The following is a 7,741-nucleotide window of genomic DNA, read 5'->3' as shown; positions in this document are numbered from 1 at the left end:
GCTGGTTTACTGAGAGACAACAGCAAGGACACTGACAGAGTGACAGTGGGAGCAGTCTGGGCCGGCTCGGTAACTGAGAGACAGCAGCAAGGACACTGACAGAGTGACAGTGGGAGCAGTCTGGGCCGGCTGGGTAACTGAGAGACAACAGCAAGCACACTGACAGAGTGACAGTGCGAGCAGTCTGGGCCGGCTGGGTAACTGAGGGACAACAGCAAAGACACTGACAGAGTGACAGTGGGATCAGGCTGGGCCGGCTGAGTAACTGTGAGACAACAGCAAGGGCACTGACAGAGTGACAGTGGGAGCAGTCTGGGTTAGGCTGGATAGCTGAGAGACAACAGCAAGGACACAGACAGAGTGACAGTGGGAGCAGTCTGGGCCGGCTGGGAGGCTGAGAGACAAAAGCAAGGACACTGACAGAGTGACAGTGGGAGCAGTCTGGGCCGGCTGGATAACTGAGAGACAATAGCAAGGACACTGACAGAGTGACAGTGGGATCAGTCTGTGCCGGCTGGGTTACTGAGAGACAAAAGCAAGGACACTGACAGAGTGACAGTGGGAGCAGTCTGGGCCGGCTGGGTTACTGAGAGACAACAGCAAGGACACTGACAGAGTGACAGTGGGAGTAATCTGGGCCGGCTGGGTAATTGAGAGACAACAGCAAAGACACTGAGAGTGGGAGCAGTCTGGGCCGGCTGGGTAACTGTGAGACAACAGCAAGGACAGTGACTGAGTGACAGTGGGAGCAGTCTGGGTCGGCTGGGGAACTGAGAGACAACAGCAAGGGCACTGACAGATTGACAGTGGTGGGAGCAGTCTGGCCCGGCTGGGGAACTGAGAGACAACAGCAATGACACTGACAGAGAGACGGTGGAAGCAGTCTGGGACGGCTGGGTAACTGAGAGACAACAGCAAGGACACTGACAGAGTGACAGTGGGAGCAGTCTGGGCCGGCTGGGTAACTGAGAGACAACAGCAAGGACACTGACAGAGTGACAGTGGGAGCAGTCTGGGCCGGCTGGTAACTGAGAGACAACAGCAAGGACAGTGACAGTGGGAGCAGTCTGGGCCGGCTGGGTAACTGAGAGACAACAGCAAGGACACTGACAGAGTGACAGTGGGAGCAGACTGGGCCGGCTGGGTAACTGAGAGACAACAGCAAGGACAGTGACAGAGTGACAGTGGGAGCTGTCTGGGCCGGATGGGTAACTGAGAGACAACAGCAAGGACAGTGACAGTGGGAGCAGTCTGGGCCGGCTGGGTAACTGAGAGACAACAGCAAGGACACTGACAGAGTGACAGTGGGAGCAGACTGGGCCGGCTGGGTAACTGAGAGACAACAGCAAGGAAACTGACAGAGTGACAGTGGGAGCAGTCTGCGCCGGCTGGTTAATTCAGAGACAACAGCAAGGACACTGACAGAGTGACAGTGGGAGCAGTCTGGGCCGGCTGGGTAACTGAGAGACAACAGCAAGGACACTGACAGAGTGACAGTGGGAGCAGTCTGGGCCGGCTGGTAACTGAGAGACAACAGCAAGGACACTGACAGAGTGACAGTGGGAGCAGTCTGGTCCGGCTGGGTAACTGAGAGACAACAGCAAGGGCACTGACAGAGTAACAGTGGTGGGGGCAGTCTGGGTCGGCTGAGTAACTGCAAGACAATAGCAAGGACAGTGACAGAGTGACAGTGAGAGCAGTCTGGGCCTGCTGGGTAACTGAGAGACAACAGCAAGGACACTGACAGAGTGACAGTAGGAGCAGCCTGGACCGACTGGGTTACTGAGAGACAACAGCAAGCACACTGACAGAGTGACAGTGGGAGCAGATTGGGCAGGCTGGGTAACTGAGAGATAACAGCAAGGACACTGACAGAGTGACAGTGGGAACAGTCTGGGCCGGCTGGGTAACTGAGAGACAACAGCAAGGACACGGACAGAGTGAAAATGGGAGCAGTCTGGGCCGGCTGGGTAACTGAGAGACATCAGCAAGGACACTGACAGAGTGACAGTGGGAGCAGTCTGGGCCGGCTGGGTAACTGAGAGAAAACAGCAAGGACACTGACAGAGTGACAGTGGGAGCAGTCTGGGCCGGCTGGGTAACTGAGAGACAATAGCAAGGACACTGACAGAGTGACAGTGGGAGCAGTCTGGGCCGGCTGGGTAACTGAGAGACAACAGCAAGGACACTGACAGAGTGACAGTGGGAGCAGTCTGGGCCGGCTGGATAACTGAGAGACAACAGCAAGGACAGTGACAGAGTGACAGTGGGAGCAGTCTGGGCCGGCTGGATAACTGATAGACAACAGCAAGGACACTGACAGAGTGACAGTGGGAGCAGTCTGGGCCGGCTGGGTAACTGAGAGACAACAGCAAAGATACTGATAGAGTGACAGTGGGAGGAGTCTGGGCCGGCTGGGTAACTGAGAGACAACAGCAAGGACAGTGAGAGAGTGTCAGTGGGAGCAGGCTGGGCAGGCTGGGTAACTGAGAGACAACAGCAAGGACACTGACAGAGTGACAGTGGGAGCAGTCTGGGCCGGCTGGGTAACTGAGATACAACAGCAAGGACAGTCACAGAGTGACAGTGGGAGCAGTCTGGGCCGGCTGAGTAACTGTGAGACAACAGCAAATGCACTGACAGAGTGACAGTGGGAGCAGTGTGTGCCAGTTGGGTAACTGAGAGACAACAGCAAGGACACTGACAGAGTGACAGTGGGATCAGTCTGGGCCGGCTGAGTAACTGTGAGAGACAACAGCAAATGCACTGACAGAGTGACAGTGGGAGCAGTCTGGGCCGGCTGGGTAACTGAGAGACAACAGCAAGGACACTGACAGAGTGACAGTGGGAGCAGTCTGGGCCGGCTGGGTAACTGAGAGACAACAGCAAGGACACTGACAGAGTGACAGTGGGAGCAGTCTGGGCCTGTTGGGTAACTGAGAGACAACAGCAAGGACACTGACAGAGTGACAGTGGGAGCAGTCTGGGCCTGCTGGGTAACTGAGAGACCAAAGCAAAGGACAGTAAGAGAGTTACAGTGGGAGCAGTCTGGGCCGCCTGGGTAAAGGAGAGACAACAGCAACGACACTGACCGAGTGACATTGGAGCAGCCTGGATCGGCTGGGTAACTGAGAGACAACAGCAAGGACACTGACAGGGTGACAGTGGGAGCAGTCTGGGCCGGCTGGGTAACTGAGAGACAATAGCAAGGACACTGACAGAGTGACAGTGGGAGCAGTCTGGGCCGGCTGGGTAACTGAGAGACAACAGCAAGGACACTGACAGAGTGACAGTTGTGGGAGCAGTCTGGACCGGCTGGGTAACTGAGAGACAACAGCAAGGACACTGACAGAGTGACAGTTGTGGGAGCAGTCTGGACCGGCTGGGTAACTGAGAGACAACAGCAAGGACACTGACAGAGTGACAGTTGTGGGAGCAGTCTGGGCCGGCTGGGTAACTGAGAGACAACAGCAAGGACACTGACAGAGTGACAGTGGGAACAGTCTGGGCCGGCTAGGTAACTGAGAGACAACAACAAGGACACTGACAGAGTGACAGCGGGAGCAGTCTGGGCCGGCTGGGTATCTGAGGGACAACAGCAATGACACTGACAGAGTGACAGTGGGAGCAGTCTGTACCGGCTGGGTAACTGAGAGACAACAGCAGGGACACTGGCAGAGTGACAGTGGGAGCAGTCTGTACCTGTTGGGTAACTGAGATACAACAGCAAGGACAGTGACAGAGTGACAGTGGGAGCAGTCTGGGACGGCTGGTTAATAGAGATACAGCAAGGACAGTTACAGTAGTGAGAGCTCCAATGTGGTCATGCTGGTGAGCACAGCAGCTTCATGCCCACTGGTGTCACTGTCATTCTGATGGGGCAGTGACTCAGGAACCCTGTAATCTGCTGGATCACAGGCGGTTGTGAGAGTCCGTGTGTCCCATTGGGATCTCAGATCCACAGCTGTCTGAGTTTGCAGGCTGCAATTCTGTTTGGGATTCCGCTGCGGCTGTGAGATATCAGGAAGATCTACACTGGGAGCTGTGACAGGGACCTGCAGCATCTCTGTCACGGGCTAGTCTGCTAAAGCTCCTCTGCACGGGTGCTTTCTTTGGGCATCTGACCAGGAGCTGTACTTGGTCCCGTGACAAATAACAGTATTTTCATTGGCTGTTTTGTTCCAGAGGCATTGAATTGAATGTAAATTTTCCATTTGAACTAGTCTCTTAGGGTGATTGTTCCAGGTCTCTGGATTCTTAATCCAGTATCATTAACATTATTTTACCTTTTCCTTCCTATTGGGGAACCAGCCTGAGTCAGATCTTCAGTACTCTAATGTTAGTGAGATTCCAGTGTGTCAGTGTGTGCTGCTGGGTACCTGATGGGGCTGTGGTACATTTACTTTGAGGGGCAGGGGCTGTGGTACATTTACTGTGAGGGGGTGGGACTGTGGTACATTGAGTACTGTGAGGGGGATGGGACTGTGATACATTGAGTACTGTGAGGGGAATGGGACTGTGGTACACTGAGTACTGTGAGGGGGATGGGACTGTGGTATATTGAGTACTGTGAGGGGAATGGGACTGTGGTACATTGAGTACTGTGAGGGGGATGGGACTGTGCTATATTGAGTACTGTGAGGTGGATGGGACTGTGGAACATTGAGTACTGTGAGGGGAATGGGACTGTGGTACATTGAATACTGTGAGGGGGATGGGACTGTGGTATATTGAGTACTGTGAGGGGAATGGGACTGTGGTACATTGAGTACTGTGAGGGGGATGGGACTGTGCTATATTGAGTACTGTGAGGGGGATGGGACTGTGGTACATTGTGTACTGTGAGGGGGATGGGACTGTGGGACATTGTGTACTGTGAGGGGAATGGGGCTGTGGTACATTGAGTACTGTGAGGGCAATGGGACTGTGGTACATTGAGTGCTGTGAAAGGGATGGGACTGTGCTATATTGAGTACTGTGAGGGGGATGGGACTGTGGGACATTGTGTACTGTGAGGGGAACGGGGCTATGGTACATTGAGTACTGTGAGGGGAATGGGACTGTGGTACATTGAGTACTGTGTAGGGAATGGGACTGTGGTACATTGAGTACTGTGAGGGGAATGGGTCTGTGGTACATTGAGTACTGTGTAGGGAATGGGACTGTGGTACATTGAGTACTGTAAGGGGAATGGGACTGTGGTACATTGAGTACTGTGAGAGGAATAGGACTGTGGTACATTGAGTACTGTGAGGGGGATGGGACTGTGGTACATTGAGTACTGTGTGGGGGATGGGGTTGTGGTACATTGAGTACTGTGAGGGGAATGAGACTGTGGTACATTGAGTACTGTGAGGGGAATGGGACTGTGGTACATTGAGTACTGTGAGGGGGATGGGACTGTGGTACATTGAGTACTGTGAGGGGGATGTGGTTGTGGTACATTGAGTACTGTGAGGGGAATGAGACTGTGGTACATTGAGTCCTGTGAGGGGAATGGGACTGTGGTACATTGAGTACTGTGAGGGGAATGAGACTGTGTAACATTGAGTAATGTGAGGAGGATGGGACTGTGGTACATTTACTGTGAGGGGGATGGGACTGTGGAACATTGAGTACTGTGAGGGGAATGGGACTGTGGTACATTGAGTACTGTGAGGGGAATGGGACTGTGGTACATTGAGTACTGTGAGGGGGATGGGACTGTGGTACATTGAGTAATGTGAGGAGGATGGGACTGTGGTACATTTACTGTGAGGGGGATGGGACTGTGGAACATTGAGTACTGTGAGGGAATGGGACTGTGGTACATTGAGTACTGTGAGGGGAATGGGACTGTGGTACATTTACTGTGAGGGGGATGGGACTGTGGAACATTGAGTACTGTGAGGGGAATGGGACTGTGGTACATTGAGTACTGTGAGGAGAATGGGACTGTGGTACATTGAGTACTGTGAGGGGAATGGGACTGTGGTACACTGAGTACTGTGAGGGGAATGGGACTGTGGTACATTGAGTACCGTGAGGGGAATGGGACTGTGGTACATTGAGTACTGTGAGGGGAATGGGACTGTGGTACATTGAGTACTGAGAGGGGAATGGGACTGTGGTACATTGAGTACTGTGAGGGGAATGGGTCTGTGGTACATTGAGTACTGTGAGGGGGAAGGGACTGTGGTACATTGAGTACTGTGAGGGGAATGGGACTGTGGTACATTGAGTACTGTGAGGGTGATGGGACTGTGGTACATTGAGCACTGTGAGGGGAATGGGGCTGTGGTACATTGAGTACTGTGAGGGGAATGGGACTGTAGTACATTGAGTACTGTGAGGAGGATGGGACTGTGGTACATTGAGTACTGTGAGGGGGATGGGACTGTGGTACATTGAGTTCTGTGACGGGAATGGGACTGTGGGACATTGAGTACTGTGAGGGGGATGGGACTGTGGTACATTGAGTACTGTGAGGAGGATGGGACTGTGGTACATTGAGTACTGTGAGGGGAATGGGGCTGTGGTACATTGAGTACTGTGAGGGGGATGTGACTGTGGTACATTGAGTACTGTGAGGGAGATGGGGCTGTGGTACATTGAGTACTGTGAGGTGGATGGGGCTGTGGTACATTGAGTACTGTGAGGGGAATGGGACTGTGGCACATTGAGTACTGTGAGGGGGATGGGAATGTGGTACATTGAGTACTGTGAGGGTGATGGGACTGTGGTACATTGAGTACTGTGTAGGGAATGGGACTGTGGTACATGGAGTACTGTGAGTGGAATGGGACTGTGGTACATTGAGTACTGTGAGGGGGTGGGACTGTGGTACATTGAGTACTGTGAGGGTGATGGGACTGTGGTACATTGAGTACTGTGATGTGGATGGGGCTGTGGTACATTGAGTACTTTGAGGGGGATGGGAATGTGGTACATTGAGTACTGTGAGGGTGATGGGACTGTGGTACATTGAGTACTGTGAGGTGGATGGGGATGTGGTACATTGAGTACTGTGAGGGGAATGGGACTGTGGCACAATGAGTACTGTGAGGGGAATGGGACTGTGGTACATTGAGTACTGTGAGGGGAATGGGACTGTGGTACATTGAGTACTGTGAGGGGAACGGGACTGTGGTACATTGAGTACTGTGAGGAGGATGGGACTGTGGTACATTGAGTCCTTTGAGGGGAATGCGAATGTGGTACATTGAGTACTGTGAGGGGAATGGGACTGTGGGACATTGAGTACTGTGAGGGTGATGGGACTGTGGTTCATTGAGTATTGTGAGGGGAATGGGACTGTGGTACATTGAGTACTGTGAGGGGAATGGGACTGTGGTACATTGAGTACTGTGAGGGGGATGGTACTGTGGTACATTGAGTCCTTTGAGGGGAATGCGAATGTGGTACATTGAGTACTGTGAGGGAATGGGGCTGTGGTACATTGAGTACTGTGAGGGAATGGGACTGTGGTACATTGAGTACTGTGAGGGGAATGGGATGGTGGGACATTGAGTACTGTGAGGGGAATGGGACTGTGGTACATTGAGTACTGTGAGGGGGATGGGACTGTGGTACATTGAGTACTGTGAGGGGGATGGGACTGTGGTACATTGAGTACTGTGAGGGGAATGGGGCTGTGGTACATTGAGTACTGTGAGGGGAATGGGACTGTGGTACATTGTGTACTGTGAGGGGAATGGGACTGTGGTACCTTGAGTACTGTGAGGGGAATGGGACTGTGGTA

This window comes from Scyliorhinus torazame, chromosome 20, assembly GCF_047496885.1.
Source record: "Scyliorhinus torazame isolate Kashiwa2021f chromosome 20, sScyTor2.1, whole genome shotgun sequence".
NCBI classification, from domain to species: domain Eukaryota; kingdom Metazoa; phylum Chordata; class Chondrichthyes; order Carcharhiniformes; family Scyliorhinidae; genus Scyliorhinus; species Scyliorhinus torazame.
Note: the sequence above shows the minus strand (reverse complement) of the source record.